This window comes from Chrysemys picta, chromosome 2 (genome assembly GCF_011386835.1).
Source record: "Chrysemys picta bellii isolate R12L10 chromosome 2, ASM1138683v2, whole genome shotgun sequence".
NCBI lineage: Eukaryota > Metazoa > Chordata > Testudines > Emydidae > Chrysemys > Chrysemys picta.
The window spans coordinates 282,008,473-282,028,001 of NC_088792.1; the positions used below are offsets into that span (position 1 = coordinate 282,008,473).

The 19,529-nt window shown below is 47.6% G+C and overlaps 1 protein-coding gene across 6 annotated transcripts in view; it reads right to left on the reverse strand.

The window, feature by feature from the left end:
- Positions 1–19,529, reverse strand: part of PTP4A3 (protein tyrosine phosphatase 4A3) — a 284,614-nt gene that overhangs the window by 211,640 nt on the left and 53,445 nt on the right. For all 6 annotated transcript variants that reach the window (XR_010599033.1, XM_065586288.1, XM_065586287.1 and 3 more), the window contains exon 2: positions 16,310–16,433. The gene's annotated coding sequence lies outside the window, so the exon portion shown is untranslated. The remainder of the gene's footprint in view (positions 1–16,309; positions 16,434–19,529) is intronic.

Below are 19,529 nucleotides of genomic sequence, written 5' to 3' on the forward strand. Positions count from 1 at the left end.
CATGCAGGGAACCTGCCTTAGCCCCGCTGCACCGCCAACCGGGAACCACCTGTGGTAAGCTCCTCCTGGCCAAAGCCTGCACTTCGCACCCTCTCCTGCACCCCAACCCTCTGCCCCAGCCCAGAGCCCCCTCCTGCACCTAAACTCCCTTCCAGACCCTGTACCCCCTCCCGCATCCCAACCACCTGCCCCACACCCTGCACCCAAACTCCCTCCCAGACCCTGTACCCCCTCCCGCATCCCAACCACCTGCCTCACACCCTGCACCCAAACTCCCTCCCAGAGCTTGCACTCCTCACCCCCCTCCTGCACCCCAACCCCCTGCCCCAGGCTCAGCCCAGAGCCCGCTCCCACACTCCGAACCCCTCAGCCCCAGCCCAGAGCCTGTACCCCCTCCCGAACTCCAACCCCCTGCCCCAGCCTGGTTAAAGTGAGTGAGGGCGGGGAAGAGCGAGTGACAGAGGGAGGGGGGAATAGAGTAAGCGGGGCAGGGCCTCAGGGAAGGGGTGGGGTAAATCCTGGGTTGATCTTAAATTCAAAAAGTGATCATGTGTGTAAGAAGGCTGGAGACCACGGATCTAGTCTGACCTTCTGCAAAACATGGTGTGTCCTCATGTGCCTATCACATTCATAGTTCAGCATTTATGCTCTCTAGGGCCGTGGTGGGCTGTGTGTATGGTTAAGCATCTAGAATATTAGTAGGCACTAGAAATTAGGTTTTATTTAAATAGCTCAATTTTAGGTCACAGTTTGGCAGGCAGCCAAATCTGAGATCCAGGTTGTCCTTGAACCAGTCAGCTCACAATATTGTTACCGCGCCAGCACTGAAGCGTCTCCAAACAAAGCATTTCTCAGAGTTCTCGCGAGCCCCCAGCCCGTCTTTAGAATGGCGTTTCTGCCTACAGAGGGAATCCAGATGTTTGTGAACCAAGCCCAGGATGGAAAGGAACAAACTGGGCAAGCATGCATCAGTTCCATTCCTCGCTACGCTCCGAAGATTCTCCCATGCATATTGCTTAGCAAGCCCTTTGCTTCTGCTGAATGCAGACTTGGCGATGTCCCAAACACAGATCATGTTCACTGTTTGAAAAGAAAATTCACGGGGGAGGGTAGAGAAAGCTGTCCCCCCTGGAGAGCAATATTCTTCCACCAACAATGAGCTTCTGCGAGGGATAACTGAAGCTTATGCACCTGCAGCAAGAGCACAGTTTACCCTGACCTGCATTAAGTAATGCTAGCACAGACCCCTCCTACTTTGAACTTAGAGGCAAAGTGACTTCTGCTGCCATTTACGTCCGAGTGGTCCAGCAGATAGAGCACCGGACTGGGATTCGGGAGAGCTGGGTTCTATCCAAGCATCCACTTCACCTACATGTCCCTCAGTTTCCACATCTGTGAAAAGGGCTAATATTGCCAACCCCCTCTGGAAAGAGCCTTGAGATCCATGGGGTGAGAGGTGCTCCAAAAGAATGAGGCATTATTGCCATTGACGGCTTATGGAGCAGAATTAGGCCACAGTTTAGACACAATTCAGATCATGATATTTGCCCTTCTCTCCACAAGCACCTGGAAAATATACAGTGGGGAATCGTACTGTGCTGGCCCCAGGGCAATGGACTAGCTGTGACCCAACTGGCCTTTTCCAGTTCTAACTCCTATGGCACAGTCGCCGAGAGGAAGCTAACCATGGCTTTTCATCATGTATGGAATATGTCATTTGATGTAGGATGATTTCAGGATCAACCTCCGTTGCTGCATCTTTTCCCAGCGATGGGGCAATCCTAACTTCCACAGCCAGATGGTTTTCTGTGCATAGACCATCGGACAGGACTTGTCCCACTTACAACAAACTAATTCCTTCAGAGCAGGACTTTAAAGGCTGCCCGACGTGTAACACAAAACACAACTCTCTTGCAGTCAAGGTAAGTGGCAACAGCATGCAGCTAGTTATCAGTTTTCAGAGTAGCAGCCGTGTTAGTCTGTATCCGCAAAAAAACCAGGAGTACTTGTGGCACCTCAGAGACTAACACATTTATTTGAGCATAAGCTTTCGTGGGCTACAGCCCACTTCATCAGATGCATAGAATGGAACGTATAGTAAGACGATATATATACATACGTAAGAGTTGGTATGGCAACTTCCACCTTTTCATGTTCTGTGTGTGTGTATTTTATATTATATATAAAATGTATGTATGTATGTTCATCAGATGCATAGAATGGAACATATAGTATGAACATACATACATACATTTTATATATAATATAAAATACACACACACAGAACATGAAAAGGTGGAAGTTGCCATACCAACTCTTACGTATGTATATATATCGTCTTACTATACGTTCCATTCTATGCATCTGATGAAGTGGGCTGTAGCCCACGAAAGCTTATGCTCAAATAAATTTGCTAGTCTCTGAGGTGCCACAAGTACTCCTGTTCTAGTTATCAGGGTAGCTCTGCCTGGCAAATGTTTGAGGACAGCTATAGTTCCTTAAATTAATCTGATCAACCACCACCCACAATATCCCACCTCCTTTGGGAACCTGAGCAGGGGAGAAAGTTTCAGGGCTACTAAACTCCCCAAACGATCACCATAAAGCAGTCACTGATGAAAGGCATTACTGACAATCACACCTCGTAGGCTGCGATCATGTCATCTCACAGACTAAGTAGGGTCTGGCTGGGTCAGAATTTGGATATTCCTTGCAGGTGCCACCTTCAGATACTGAGGTTAGCAAGGGGCGGTTAAAATTCCACGCATCAGGACAGCATTAAGCAGCAAAGTGCTGTCAGAGGTGCTCCCCAAATCACAGCCATGCCAGCACTGATGTCCTGGACAAACAGCAGCTCAGTGACGTTCTGCCTACCTTTACTCACCTGGCACTTGCAATGGCATTGAGTTTCTTCACAGTTGCTTCCCAAGCTGTTGTGCAGCATTGCGGTGATTGCTACACCGCTCCCACAGTCTCTGCACTGTAGCGACTGGCTAAGCAGGGTGTTTTTATACCTTCACTGCTATCACCCAAGACGACCCAAAGTGCATGGAGAGCTCAGGGAAGTACTTAAGGAAGCAAACTCTATGCAATGCTATAGAAGTGAAAGTTGACGCATAATGAAACAGCTCTTGGAACAATGCACAAAGCAACGCCTGGTCCCATCTGCTGACTTCCAGTTGTGTGTTCAGCCTCTCCCCCCTAGTACTGTGAAAGGCAAATCTGTCACAAAGTACTGCTTCCACCGCTCGTCTCTTGAAGGGTCCAATTTTCCAGTGGGGCTGTGCTCTCTAGTTGAGGGTAGACGCTGACCGTGGGACTGCAGCGAGAAGCAGAAACCAAACTGATCCGGTGAAGAGGAGACGGGAATCTTGTCCCGCACTATTCTTGTATTAGACTGGTCACTCCCAAAAGGCAGAGTCAGTAGGAATGTAATTCTCCAAGTCAACTGCGATAAGGAGCACTGATCAACATGCCAGTTATGTGGCACTCAGCCGCAGGATGGCCCTGTGATGCAGCCGGGCATCCCTACTTCAGAAGCAAGCGGAGTGAGACAGATGCTGAGCAGCTGAGCCAGGGGGAGACAGCGAGTGGAGCTGGGAATAGAATCCATGCTCTAGCCACTAGACTACAATCACCTGCCAAGCCAGTCTGATCAGCGTGACACACGCGTTTCTAAGAGTCAATACACACAAACTCATCTAGATAATCTGCCCACCTGAATGCTCTACGCCGGGGTCCCCAACGCAGTGCCCGCCGGGGCGTCTAAGTGTGCCCGCGTACTGGCCGGCGGACAAGCATCCGCCGAAATGCCGCCGACAAGCAGCAGCATCCAGAGGCGTCACCGCCGAAATGCCACCGATTTTCAGCAGTATTTTGGTGGCGACATCTCTGGATGACGCTACTTGTCGGCGGCATTTTGGCAGCGACGCCTATTGACGTTGCCGCTTGTCGGCGGCATTTCGGCGGATGCTCGTCCGCCACCACGGTCCTCCGTGGCTCGTCGTCTGGCGCCTGACAAAAACGGTTGGGGACCACTGCTCTATGCTATCTGCCCCAAAAAAACGAGTTAAAAAACACAGGGAAGTGCATGCCTGGAAGCTAGAAACGAATGAACATTTCCTGTGCCCTCTTCACCACATTCTCCTGAAGCGAGAATTATAAATTAAATACCCCCCTGGAATAAGGCATTCAGCACTGTCCACTAGCTTTCAAGGCTCCTCTCAATGGAAGGCAGCCAAGAAACAAGTCGCTTAAAAAAAAAAAAAAAACCTGGGGAAAAAATCCCATCTAAGAATCCTTATGGAACAAAGCTAAAGTTCTATAAGGCAGTGGTTCTCAGCCAGGGGTCCGTCAAGCATGGCTGGCGTTAGACTTAATAGGGCCCAAGGCAGAAAGACAATGCCCCCAAGCTCCACCACCCGGGACTAAAGCCGAAGCCTGAGCAACTTAGCTTTGTGATGCCCCTTGTGGCCCTGGGCAGTTACCCTACTTGCTACCCCCTAACGCCGTCCCTGGCTTTTATATGCAGACAAACAGTTGTGGCACAGCTGGGCCATGGAGTTTCTATAGCATGTTGGGGGGACCTCAAAGAAAAAGGTTGAAAACCCCTGCAATAAGGGAATGCAACACACGGTGCACCAAATACAAGCTAAGTATTACTACCACCACCTGATACTCCCGGGGGAATTCTGCACCACCGCGTGTGCATAATTAATGACCCGTGCAGAAAAAAGCTTCTGCTGGAAAGTTGCTGCAGTTCCGCCTTCTGCCCGCCAGAGGACGCTGTGGCAACAGAACAGAGCAGCAGCTCCTGGCCAGCTAGAGAAGAGAAAGAGCCTGCCTTCTTCACAGTGCCTGTCAGGTCAGATCAGGAGACAGGGAGAGGCAGACAGAGTGGGGCTGCTGGGGGGTCACAGACAGGGGCTCATAAGGGCTAGGGGGGGAGGACAGACTGGGACAGAGGCTGAATAGGAGTGGAGGCACAGGGCCACAAGGGGGAGGGAGGTGCAGGGCCACATGGGGACAGGGGGGTGGCTGAGTGGGCCACAGAGACACATGGGGGCAGGGGAAGGAGGTGCAGGGCCACATGGGAATGGGGGGAATGGGTGTCTGAGTGGTGATGGAGGGACAGGTTGACAAGGGGTGCAAGGACACACGGGAGTGCAGGGACGCATAGGGACGGGGCAGTGTGCCTGATTGAATGGGAGAGGCTAGGGGTCAGCCAGGGTCTGTATGGGGGAAGCTCTCCAACAATCCATCCCCACCCCCCATAAAAACCTGTTTCACACTTTTCCCACCCACACCCAACAACCCTCCAAGTTCACTCCCAGGCTCCTTCCCAGCAATTACTTCCCTCAGCTCCTCCACTACCCGACTCCCCCAAGCCTTTGCACTGCTTCTGAGGGGTCCGGGAAATACGGTTCTGTGTTGTAGTTTAAATGAATTATTACTTAGAGTTCTGTATTAATATGCCTAGTAAGGAATCTATTTCTCAAAAAACATTTCCTGAATCTTTTTTATTATTTTGACAAATAAAATATGCAGAATTTGAAAATATTGTGCGTAGAATTTTTAATATTTTGGCACAGAATTCCCACAGGAGCACCTGGAGAGAATTTCTAGGCTAGTGGCACCCAAGCTTTAAATAACAGAAAAGCCTCTTCGCTGCTGCAGAACTACCAACTCCATTGCTAGTCAGCCCTCTGCCCCCCAAATCATTATTTTTAAAAATCCATGATATTTTTCCACAAGTATGAAGAAGGGGGATTATTTACCCTCTTGCTTCAGCTTTTAGGGTGCACTTGGGTCACGCTGTAAAGCTTTTTTTCTTAAAACACGCGGGTTAGAAGCTTAATTTTTTGGTAAAGGAAACCCGAGGATCTCACCTAGTCACCTGCCTCCAGGAGCTGGGGCTTTAGACCTGCGTTAAAAAACTCATGAGAGTTAGGGGCACGGAGTTTCCAATGAAGTTGCACAGAGCTACCGAGAGATCTTTTTAAGGTAAGCACGGTAGGTAGCAAGCACCTTTATTAGAAAAAAAGCTAAGCAGGCTTCAACCTGAGCAATGAGACCTACCAGTTAGTCTGTTCCAGATTTTGAGAATGTAAGACATCTCCGCTACCTGCCACTGTCCACGTCCCTACCCCCACTGCGGGTATTAATGGTATGCTCTTGCATTGTTTCTCGCAACACAGGAAGTAAATTGCTACACATGCGTATCTACAGTTACACAACAAAGTGTGGTCTCTTTCCATAGCACACAACATTGAACTGTGTTCTCACCACACAGCCCAGTTTTTAATTCAAAACTTTATATCTGCACCTATCACCAAGGAACTTCATTGCCTTGCATCAGTAAAATCATTCAAATCAAACACCGGCTCCCTATTACGAAGTTCAAACAAAACCCTGGCCAACAGATAGGTCTTCTGTCTTGAGGTCTGTCGAACTCTGGGTTTGACAAGCCCCCGGAGGGAGCAGGTCACCAACACACAAGAACCAACAAGGGGCGTGAGCCAAATGGGATTAGCGCTCAGGGTCTGCTGTGCTGCAAAGACAGCATTTAAATTTAAGGAAAAATCTCTGTTAGTGCCAGTAGAATTGTGATGTACAGTAGCGATGTAACCTTAAGCAGGCCAGCCACTAGAGCAGTGGTTCTCAACTTACCATTGTGGCCCATATATGCAGCTCTCTCACATATCATGTGACATGTGGGCCTCATGCACACAATATATATACTACCTGTATGGCCCTGAGGATGTCACATGGGCCACAGCTGTGTGCTGATTGGGCCGCAAGGAGCCCGCGGGCCACGGGTTGAGAACTACTGCACTGGAGGGAGATAGAACCACACAAGCAAGTGCAACTACCACCAGCAGAGGGCAATATATCACACACCTACACACATTTCCCCTGAGCCTGGCCAATGCAGCCCATAGGCTGCCATTTCCCTTGGAAGTGCCTCATCCAACACTGATCAAGCCTTCTTTATTTATTGGTTTATCTTTGACGCTCATCTCCATGGTATCTAAGCACCTCAAAAACCAATGAATGTATCCTCACAGGGATCAAGACCTATCACCCCCATTTTACAGACGGGGACTGCAGCACAGCTATTGGGTGCCTTGGTCAAGGCCACACAGGGAGTCTGTGGCAGAGCCAGAGACTGAACCGAGGTCTCGCAAATCCCAGTACAGTGACTTAACACAAAGTCATCCTTCTGCTTTTGCTCAGCTTTCAAGTTCACCCCACTCCCCAACCTGCCCCAAGAGAGAAACACCAGCTGCTCAACACAGCCATTGCTTTGCCGCTTTCTTGTAGGCTCCACTGAAGTGTGAATGACCACACACAAATTTAACTAGCCTCAAAGCTGGGCAGCTATTTGCTTTCAAGCTCTCCCTCCCTCACCACCACACTTTCCCTTTTGCATTTCCAGCCTCTTCCCTACATCTTAGTAACCCCATCTGCACCGATTCCCTGCCAGCTCCTCCCTCCCGCCTCCACATTACCTGCCAGGGGGCAGAGCCTGATGCAGGGGGCTGTTGATGGAGCCACGAAAGGACCGGAGCAGCCTGTGCAGGGACTCACGCCCCTGCTTGGTGGCACCGTCAGAGGAGCAGAGCCTCAGAGCGTGCTGCAGAGGGAAGGCAGGCAGTCGGGCATGAGTGGCAGAGAACACCTGCATAGCAGATCCCTATGGGGGTCATTCCCTTGCTGCTTGCAAATGGAGCAAGAGAGCAGTGGGAATAGCACTGCCCATATAGCCCCTATAGGTATGAGGCCACCAGTGCCCATTCACCCTACTTCTGCTGCTGGCTCAAGCACTCTCCCCACCCAGGCAGGCATTACCATGCTAAGCCTTGCAGGGCAGTCAAGATCGGGCTTCTGAGCCTGGGAAAGCCACTTGCTCTCAAGCAGCTTAACGCGGCCCCTTCAGTGGCAATTCAGGGAGACTGTCTGAATTGTAGAACAAACTCTGGGAGTAAACAAACAGCTGTGCAGGTGGCAATCACGCCAGGAGAGGGCAATGAGGGAAGCAGACAGCCAGTTCCCAGGGGAAGTAAGCTCCCTATATAGAAAAGGGCAGAGACAACCCGTACCTGCTGGTAGTGGGGGGCAAAGTGAGAGCAGCAGTTTCAGCAAATGTTACTGAAAATGCTCAGGCCGTGTGAGCTCGCTCAGTACAAGCCAAGCAACAACTCTGAGGGAGCATATGACCCCATGTGTCCCCCCTCACCCGTCGCCTCTGGAGAGAGTTCCCCTGTCCTCTGATCCCAGCCTCTTTTTTTAAAGCATTTATTGTTTGTATTACTGTAGCGCCTTGGAGCCTTAGTCATGGACCAGGACCCCCTGTGCTAGGTGCTGTACAAACACAGAACAAAAAGGCAGTCCCTGTCCCAAGGAGGGTACAATCTGAGTGTAAGACAGGAGACGACAGATGGATCCAGGCATATGGCGGAGTATTTGTCGTCATTACAGCTATCACGTAGGGGGATATTACCCACAGCGGTTGCCTTTTCAGAAATACCCACCCCCAAAGCGTATGGGACACCACAGCGTGGTGGGGGTGTTCCTGGAGTGACAGGAAACTTTGCATTGCACCCTCAGACTTTGTTCCGAGCGGGCCGTCCTTGGAGAACCGCCTACGTTCCCAAAACAGCAAAGTCTGCATTCCTCAGGCAGAGCTACAGGCTTGCCAAGTGTTTAACAGTGTCAGAGTGCTTCCCTCATCTAGAGAAACGTCACGTCAGACAGAACAGATGCTTGTGAAACTCTTCCCCCCCCCACCCCGGAAAAAGGGAGCTCATGACCAAGCATCAGGGAGCGACAACACATTAAATTCTGGGATAAGTGAACCAGAAGAAGGTTATACCGGAAACAGCATCGCAAACACCCAGAGGGCCACTTTGCCACACTGGGGAGATGCGGGAGGAAACAGCACCAGTGATATAGCTGATGTGAGCAGTCGCAGGGCCCTGGCATGGAAAGAGCAAGACATCTGCTAGCAAAACTCCCCTGCAAGGGCCAACCCATTCAGAACACTGCACATCCAGTTCAACAGCCATCACCTTTCATCGGCCGTGAGGACAGGCTTCTTTACCTTTCCAAAAAGAGGCCAGGACAGCAGCGGGAGCTGGACCATATTCTAACAGTTTTGACCTCTCACTCTTCAAGGGAAACTGCCCCCCAGCCCTATCCCACCCCAAAAAAGTGGTGAATTCCTCTCATTTTGTGAGGGATGGTCTTCACAAGTGGTTGATGTGGTGGGTCCTGATGGGGGGGGGAGGAGGAGGAAGGGGGGGGAAGGCCAGTACTGTTCCAAGCTCTGCCCATTCATGCCAAAATGAGAAGCTCGTCAGAACACTGGAGTTCTTAATAGGATAGTCCCTCCTTTTTGCGTACTGTGCCCTGGAGTGAAATAGTAAAACCGACACAGAGACAAATGAGGATTTAGAGTCAACATCCTATGCCGATGAATAGGGGACAACGCAGGCCTCTCAGGTATTGTTATAGGCTGTTTGGAGACGCAAGCAGACCTTGCTGCATTGATTGGCACTGTATTTTGAAGGTCCTCTTCACAACCACAAAGGGCTTAGAGGCTCAATACCGGTTTAAAAATTAAGGCTTAGAGACTGGAGATTCCAGCTTGCCAAGGCACTCCAACTCAACCCCTGGTCCCTATCTCTCTCCATGGCTGTCCTTTCATTCCATCTTTAGATGGTAAAACTGTCTGAGCAGGAAAGCACATCAAAGGTGATGTACACACTGGGGTAAGTTACAAGCTGAAGGGCAGGATTGCAGCAGGACAGTGACCAGAACAGAGGTGTGATGTGGTGCAAGATACAGTAATTCCCTGCACTGCCTCTTTGCAGATACTTCTGCCTTCCTGTTGATTACTTTTCCTGCTACCATCCTGCCTGTCTGCCTCCTTTGCATGGTGCGAGCATTCTACGTGACGACCGTACATTGCATTCGCTTGCCTTCACATTTGCATATAAAAACCACAGCACTCACCTAACAGGCAATACAAAGACAAAATTGCACACATGTGCATGCGTACACGCACCTCCCCTTAAAAGGTGAAAAGTTCATTAAGGTTGCAAAGCCAAGCACGCGGAAGTTAGGAAATGCCAGAATTAAGGTTGCCTGGCTCTTCTTGTCTCTGGGCCCGGACGGGGGGACGCACGCACACACACACGCACGCGCACACACTCTCTCTCTCTCTCTGCAGTTTGGACCTACACTCAGGCTGGAGCAGCTGGAAACCACAGTTGCAAGGAAAGTCCTGCTCAACCCCAGACTGGAGCATGCTCACTGCAGATGGAATCTTCAGGGAATTTAGCTGCAAAGCTCCAGTAAGTCTCTACGTGCAGTTTTTCAAAGGCTTAGGAAACTCTGCCAGATTTGCGTGGATTTTCACGGGGATGACAAAAAATCCAGCCCTTTTCCAAGGATCACTTTCCCCCGCCCCAAACCCTCTGCCAAATTTCAAGTCCTTGAGCCAAATCATGGGGGCACTAGAGCTTCTAAAAAAAGAAATCTGGTGACCTCTCTTTTTTTAAAACATCACAAAACATATTTTTCCTTAGCCTCATTCTCTGAAACTGCTGAACTGGTTTGGCTGGGGGAGGGGGGAAAAAAAAAATCAGCATGAGGCAGACACCTGGCATGAAAAGTTTCAGCCCAAACAGTTGAAGTTTGGTCAAGTTATAAGCAACTGAAAACAGAGTGGCTGAACAACCTTAACAGATGGCGGTACTAATTCTGCCTACCTTATATACTGTAAGGATTGAATATGCTACTGCGCTGGAAAGGGTTAATTATTTTCAGTAAGCAGAGCTTCCAGTTCACATCTGTACACGTCAATAATTCCTTTTAAAATAGCTTAAGAAACCTACTTTTTTTTTTTAATACATACACTTACATATGCTCAAAGCAAGGGTTATGAACCAATGCAAGATTTTCTCAGACTGTAGCCAAGCATCTGAAGAGCTCTGGAAAGGAGCCCTAAACCACAGAGTTTCCTATCTCCAACATATCTGAAATCCCATCAGATCCAAGTAGCCACTTTTTGACCCTGGACAAAAGGGGTTGTGGAGGCGGGGGGGGGGGGGGGGCGGGGGGGGGGGGGAGGAAGCCCGGTGACAATAGGAGACCTTCTTAATGTCACTCAGTGGAAAGGGAACTACCCTGGGTGTTCTGAATCTGCCAGCGACTGAGGTCATGTGGAAGTGCTTAAGATTTAAGTCCCCCTAAGGGATTCATTTCAACATTCCTATCTTTCCTGAGAATGCCCCTTCTTGTAGGCTTAGAGGTCCCCTCCCCCTTCCTTATGAGAGCTGCTTTACTGATGTGGTTTAATTACTTGCTTTGAAATTCAAATTCTCAGCAGAGTCCCGGGTGGTCTCTCCATGTCAGCTCCCATTACAATTACACATATGTGCATCTGAAATGGCATATAGCATTCCAGTTTCTGGGGTAGGACAGATTCTCCCCTCTACCTGACAATGTCTGCACTCAAATGGAGGCATTTAAAACTCTCTTAAAAAAAAAACAACTGTTTAATTCATATGGGATCTTCAGGAATGGATTAATGGAGAATATTCCTCCCAGCCAACGTGAGCCAGTCATGCTGCCAATGTGATTTAGAAGGGAAAACAAAAAAACAGCTGAAGGTTTTATTTATTTATTAACCTTGAGCGATTTCCTTTAACCCTTTCCAGAAGTGCAGAGGACATAAGAACGGCCATAGAGGGTCAGACCAATGGTCCATTTAGCCCCGTATCCTCTCTTCTGACAGTGGCCAGTGCCAGGTGCTTCAGAGGGAATGAACAGAACAGGGCAATTATTGAATGATCCATCCACTGTCATCCAGTCCCCGCTTCTGGCAGTCAAAGGTTTAGGGACACCCAGATAATGGGTTTGCATCCCTGACCATCTTGGCCAATAGCCATTGATGGACTTATTGTCCTCCTTGAACTTATCTAATTCCTTTTTGAGCTCAGTTATACTTTTGGCCTTCACAATATCCCCAACAACGAGTTCGACAGGTTGCCTGTGCGCTGTGTGAAGAAGTACTTCCTTTTGTTTTAAACCTGCTGCCTATTAATTCAATTGGGTGACACCCCCCCCCCCCCAGTTCTTGTGTTTCTTGAAGAGGTACATAACACTTCCCTGTTCACTTTCTGCACCCCAGTCATGATTTTATAGACCTCTATCATATCTCCCTTCAGCCGTCTCTTTTCTAAGATGCACAGTCCCAGTCTTTTCCAGCACTCCTGTATGGAAGCTCTTCCATACCCTAATCATTTTTGTTGCCCTTCTCTGTACCTTTTCCAATCCTAATATATCAGTTTTGAGAAGGGATGACCAGAACTGCATGCATTATTCCAGGTGTGGGTGTACCATGGATTTATATAATGTAATGGCATTATGATATTTTCTCTCTTATTATCTATTCCTTTCCTAATGGTTCCTAAAATGGTTAGCTATTTTGACTTCTACTGCACACTGAGCGGATGTTTTCAGAGAACCATTCACGACTCCTAGATCTCTTTCTTGAGTGGTAATAGCTCATTTAGACTCCACCATTTTGGAAAACATAATCCTAACTATACATACAACGTGAATTACTTTGCACTTATCAACACTGAATTTCATCTGCCATTTTGTTGCCCAGTCACCAAGTTTAGTGAGATTCCTTTGCAACTCTTCGTAGTCAGATTTGGACTTAACTATCTTGAGTAATTTTGTATTGTCTGTTTATCCCCTTTTCCAAATCATTTATGAATATGTTGAACAGCACTCGTCCCAGTACAGATCCGTGGGGGGCACCACTATTTACCTCTCTCTCTTCTGAAAACTGACCATTTATTTCTATCCTTTGTTTCCTATCTTTTAATCAGTTACTGATCCATGAGAGAACCTTCCCTCTTTATCCCATGACTGCTTAGTCTGCTTAAGAGCCTCTGGTGAGGGACCTTGTCAAAGGCTTTCTGAAAGCCCAAGTACACTGTATCCACCCTTATCCAGATGCCTGTTGACTCACTCAAAGAATTCGGATAGATTGAGGCATGTATTTCCCTTTACATCAGCTGTGTTGACTCTCCCCAAACATATCATGCTTATCTATGTGTCTGATCATTCTGTTCTTTACTACAGTGTGACGTTGTGCAGTCTATATGGTTTTACAAAAATATGATAAGAAGTGAATATAATGTAACTGGGATATGCTTCATGCAAAAGGTCTCTTGTAAGGTATCATTACAAAGTTTATAATCTACTGAGTGTGATCATCCTATTTGTATAAATGTACCACTCTTGCATCTAAAACTAGAAATATAACTCAGAGCCTATTGTAATTATGCAAAGTGTGGGCCATTAATGGTGGTTTGGAATCTTGATGACTCCCATTGTCTGCAGATGGCTGTTTTTACCTGAGAGAGAGAGAGAGAGAGAGAGAGAGAGAGAGTGTGTGTGTGTGTGTGTGTGTGTGTGTGTGTTGGCAAGTGGGTAATGAAGTCTTGCAGTGAGTGACATGTGATTGTGTCACCTGAACTGGAATCCATCTTTAACTTGGTGCTTTTCCGGTGGGGGGTGGGGTGGAAACCCAGAGGGACAAAGGATTCCCGCCTTATGCAAAAGATATATAAAGGGCTGGAATAGAACAAAGTGGGGAGAGAAGAATCCCCTAGCTACCACCTAAGCTGGAACAAGAGCTGTACCAGGGGAATGAATTGTGCCCAGGCCTGGAAGGTGTCCAGTCTGAGGAAAAAACTCGAAGCATCTCTAAGGGTGAGATTATCTGTATTTAGTTTGATTAGACACAGATTTGCGCATTTTATTTTATTTTGTTTGGTGACTTACTTTGTTCTGTCTGTTACTGCTTAGAACCACTTAAAACGGATTTATTTGGGTTTAGACCCCATTGGGAGTTGGGTAGCTGAGTGCTAAAGACAAGCACACTTCTGTGAGCTTTTTTCAGGTAAACCTACAGCTTTGGGGCAAGTAATTCAGACCCTGGGTCTTTGTTGGAGCAGACGGGAGTGTCTAGCTCAGCAAGACAGGGCTCTGGAGTCCTGAGCTGGCAGGGAAAACAGGAATAGAAGTAGTCTTGGCACATCGGCTGGCAGCTCCCAGGGGGGTTTCTGTGATCCAACCCGTCACATACAGTTTCAACCAAGTTACCTGGTACTGAAGCTGGCCTTACTTGGCAGAATCACCTCTGAAGCCTTTTTTTTTTTAATTTTGGTGTTATAGTAGTTACCCTCCAGCCATCTGGTACAGAAGCTGATTTAAGTGATAGCTTACATACCAGATTTTCAAGAAGAGCTCAGGACCCCAGCACTCCCAGCTGGGTGCTCAATGTGGCTGAAAGCCTGGCCATTTCATTTAGGTGGCTAAATGGGAGCGGTGTTCTTTCCAAAAATCTGGCCTTATATTCACTAATGCAGGCTGAGTTTGGAAAGAGCAAGGCTCTCAAAGGTAGCGGTCAGCAGTCTGGGTCTAGAGTCTAGTCTAGAGTGGTTTAGGGTGGCAATTTATGACATCGGAGCTTTGTCATAATGAAGTGGCTAAAACGTACGTGGCTCCACCAGCCACTGCTAGATAGGACCAGAAATGCTCAACTGTGCATCATAACCTGAGCGCTCCCTTTAGGGATGGGATCACATGAGCCTTAGACAATAACCCTGTTTGGGCAGGTCTTCATTGCACAGTTAGCCTGGGTGGTTGGCACTCGGGCTGAAGCACCCGGGTTAGCTTAGCGCGGGTGTGAGCAGCCATGCTGCAAAGCCCAACCCTAGTTACTGCTCCCTGTCAGGTGCTGCATTCCCTGGGTTTGTCACTAGGGCTTCTGGGGGCATATCCCATGGTTCTCTGTGCTGCACTAACCGGAGCTACTCTATGACCCAGGGAATTGTGGGAGAACTCGTCTCTCCTTCGGGGCACATGGGGCAATTGTGGGACAACACTGGAGGCCTAGCAGCAGTGGAGCAATTTAGCCTACGTTCCCACTGTAAAGCGGATGGGTTACCACCCCGAATGACAGCAGAACCTGGCCTCTAGCCCACCTCCCCAGCCAGGCCAGCTAGCCTGGGTTAAAAGTGCCAAACTCACGCAAGAGGGTTGTGTGTGTGGATGGGAGGGAAGATTAGGGCAACACCTGGGCTACATGCAGTGAAGAAATACCCTTTATGCCTTCATCAGCACCTTGAGCAGGGGAGCAGGGTGATGGAAGTCAGGCTTTGCTCAGGGGAAACGCAAGCTAGAAGGGCGTAAAGTTTTAATCGGTGAGAGTAATTAACCTTGCTGAATTGTTCCAGTGGGTCGTGGTAGAGTCTCCATCACTGACAATTTTTAAATTAAGACTGGACGTTTTTAAAAGATGTGATCTAGGATTTATTGGGGGGAAGTTTTCCGGCCTGTGTTACACAGGAGGTCAGACTAGATGATCTCACAATGGTCCCTTCTGTCCTGTAAATCTATGAATCAAGTTACAACGTGAGGAACCTAATGTTGCTCTGTTTCTTTGGGAGAGGCTGTTCATTCAGACTGGGACTGGAGTTCAGAACAACGGCGGTAACTAGCTTGTCCCAGCTTCAGACTATTATGTGTGAATAAACACAATGGCAGTCACCAAACCACCTGAAACACATCCAAGAGAGACTGTTAAAGTTACCAATGATTTGTCTGTGCAAGAACTGTACTGTTTTAACTCTACTGGTATATAGTTAAAGCACCACAACACCCTAGCATGGACTCTGTCATATTGGTATGTATACCAGTAGTATGACTGGTCCCACTTGGGAAGGAGAATAAAACTGCATGAGTATATGGCACCTTTATATTGGTACGACTGCCTCCATGCTAGGTGTTGTACCAGCCTAACTGTTTTGGAAGAAAAAAAATCACACCCCTAATTATATCAGTACAAGAAGCATGTTTTGACAAAGGTTTCCAGCAGCAGTGTTTGTAAAATACTAGTGGTAAGGGTGTTATTTTTGTTAACTAACTAATCGTAAGTTGCCCAGCAGTGTTTACAACTCAAATACTGAAGCACTGCACTAGTGCCTGAGAACCTAAAGGTGAAATCAACAAGAATGTGATGGTCTTCCTAAAGATCTAGTCCAATCGGAGAGAATTGCAGGAAGTTAACAGTATAATTAGGGAACAATGAACTAGATCAAAGTGTTTCACAATTAAAAACAAAGATTACAGTACAAATAAGGATATTCTTTTATCTCAAAATCCCCTTTTAAACAATCTTTCCACGTAAGGAAAAGCAACAAGGAGATCCACGCCCTACCTAATTCAATATGAACGTCCTTGTAAACCCAGACAGATCCACCGGCTGTTCTCAGCAATCGCATCTCCATTTAATGGCTTCTATTCTGGACTTGTTCTTCTCAGGCGCTACCCACGATTCATATCTGCGAAGAGTAGAAAACAGATCTCTCATTTACTGAGGTCCCAGATTACGCTATAAACATTGCAACCAAAAGAAGGAGATTAGTCAACATATCTTTTACTCAGGAAAAACCTCATCAGAAAGTTGTGTGTTGTTGTTTTTTTAAATGTTAAGCATGGAAATTCCTACTTCCAGGGACACCATCTTCTTAGGAGAACACTACTCTAAACATCTTTTAAAATCCACTATTGTGGCAATTAACACCCAAGATCACGATCATTGGAAAAGATTAGAGAAATTGGAGATACCTTGACCAGGCAACGTGTTAAAACTACAGCTTGCCTTGTCTACGCTAGGATTCGAACATGTTTTAATAATACACTTACTTCCTAGTGTACACGTGACCTACATGTATGCACAGCACCCAGCACAATAGGGACTGATCTCCATTGGGCTTTTAGGTACTACTATAATATAAAGTCCCCTGCCTTCCCACTTCTCTGGCATTTTTAGCACAAACCAAGGAAAGAATTGTACCACCCCTGCTCCAGAGAGCTACTCTCCTTAGTATCCACCTATTAGAGCTATTACATCCCATCGGTATTAGTTAGCATACCTTCCTCATTTACTAGACAAGCAGCAGAGTACCACTGAAGCTTTAGTTACATACACATTCAATTCCTTCAAGATTATCACTGTAACTGGCAGAGTTAATGCAGCCGGCCAGGAAGCTCACAGTCCTCAGAGATACAACCCCTCCTCCTGCCAAGGTGAACAGCTGAAAAATTTGCCACCCAATCTTGCTTAATGAGGGAGAACCCTACATGAGGCAGATGCAAATCACAGGGGGTTAAAGTCAAGGAGAAAAGCTCCCCTGTCTCTGCTCCATTCCCCGACAGTTCAGACTACTTTAACCGCTGCTAGTCTCAGAACTTCAGCCATGATCCATCAAGCACTTAACCACGGGAGTGTCCTGGTGAATCTATCCAAAGTATGGCCCCAGGTACCAGAGTAACTCAGCACCGCACAATGCATTTACCCCCCAATGTCCCCACTGGACAAGGACGTACTATTATACCCCCATTTCACAGCGACATAGACACCAAATAAAAGGCCCGCTGGAGCCTGGGCTCTGAAACCCAGCGAGGGGGAGGGTCTTGGAGCCCTCAGAACACCTACACTGCTATTTTTAACCCTAAAGCCAGGTCAGCTGCCCAAACTGGGCTCTGAGACTCAGTGTTGTAGGTTTTCCTTTGCAGCACAGAGATCCCCTAAGTGACTTCCCCAACTCACACAGGAAGCGAAGCCTATGCCAGAGCAGGGAACTGACCCCAGGTTACTTGAGTCCCAGATTAGCACTCTAGCCACTGGGCAATCTTTTCCTCTTCTAATCAACAGGACTGCCTCCATGCTTTCTTGAATCAGGGCCTGTGTGCATTGAGATGCTACAGTGACAGGTGAACAACAACAACCTTAAGCGAACAGATCCCTTGTGGAGGGCAAGGGAACGAAGCTAATTTGGAGTTTACAGGCCAAGTCCTTGGAGGTAGGCTCCAAAACACAAAATCAGACAATGTAACAGAGGTGAAATATCACTGCCTTTGAAAAGTCCTTTGCAGGGCTCAGCGGCTCTAACATGCTGCATTTCAGCCATAACAGGACACCAGCGGAGTCCCCAGAGGCAATTCAGGCTGCTCCAGGCAGAGAGCTGAAGCCAACCAGAGGGCAATCCATAAAGAGAGTTCGGATAGCCTGTAAGTTTATGAAGGTTTATTTTGACAGTCGCAACTCTCATTCTGTGGCTCACTCACTGCTGATCAGCAACGTCCAATGCTGACAGCGTACAGCACTTTGCATCTGTAAGTCACAGAGCACTCTGCAAGTGCAAGCGAGTATTATCTCCATTTTACAGACATGGAAGATAGAGGCACAGGAAGATAAAGTGACTTTCCTATGGGCAGAGAGGGAGTCCATGCCTGTGTGACGCTGGCAGACCAGGTGCCAGCTCATGCCAAGGCCCCTAGGCTTCAATGAACACTGACAAATACATCAGTGGAAACCAGCCTGGCTCACCAGTGTGTTAGCACTGTTCAAATAGGTGTTAGATTTATAAAACTGTTTAATCTCTGTGAAATGCCTGTAAACTGCTGCATGCATTAATCCACTAACAATATTTATATTCCATGTGATAGGGTAATATTTAGGTGTTTGCTCTGTGACTATGGAAGTATTTGCTCTGAAACTATAAACCCACAGTCAGGAGAAAAGCATTACCAAGTGTGAAATACTAGTTAATCACAAGACGTGTCATCTCCTGCCCAACAAAAGAAGGCCTACAGACATTTGGAGACAAGGCCTACAGACATCAGACAAGACACTGTGGAACATCAGTGGACAAAAGCCTTTGTTGATTGCTTTCCCCCCCCACACACACACTCACGAAGAGGAGATGTGCACAAACACTTGTCCGATCAGCTTGAGCTCTGGGGGAAGGGAATAAAAATCCCTGTCAAGACAAAACTCTTCTCTCTCTGCTCCTTGAATTCTGAGAGGCCAAGCCTTCTAAGCATAAGCAAGGGATCCCCAGCTGTTTAGCTGCCAAGTGCAGTACCTGTGACTGAATTGCAAGACACAAAGCCAATGCATGAATTCACCTGCCAACTGCAAACCCCCCATTCCCAGAATTTCTTCTCCTTACCCTTCAGAGTTCTCTTTGCCCCAGGCAATTCCTACAGACTTATCTATAAAGACAAGAACCAGGAACTGTGCCAACCGCTGATAACCCAGGCAGATTCCTTTGATATCAGAATGCCTGTAAAACACTGGTCTTTGGCCTGTACACTCCAATAAAATAAACATAACTTAACAAAATTATCACAGCCTATTTCAGTTACTGCTCTTTCTTCTGCCCTTGGAGTTTTACCACTAACCTTATCCGATGCCAATTTTAGCAGCTAGCAGAAGGAATTTTTACCCAGCTGTATGCTATGCAGATGCCAAGTTCCAACTACAATGCAGCTATAATACAAGGTTGAACAATACAAGATGAACCCACTGGACGGTGCAAAGAAAAGTTTTAATTTATAAATTCATCCTAATGGCCCAAGCTCACACCTCA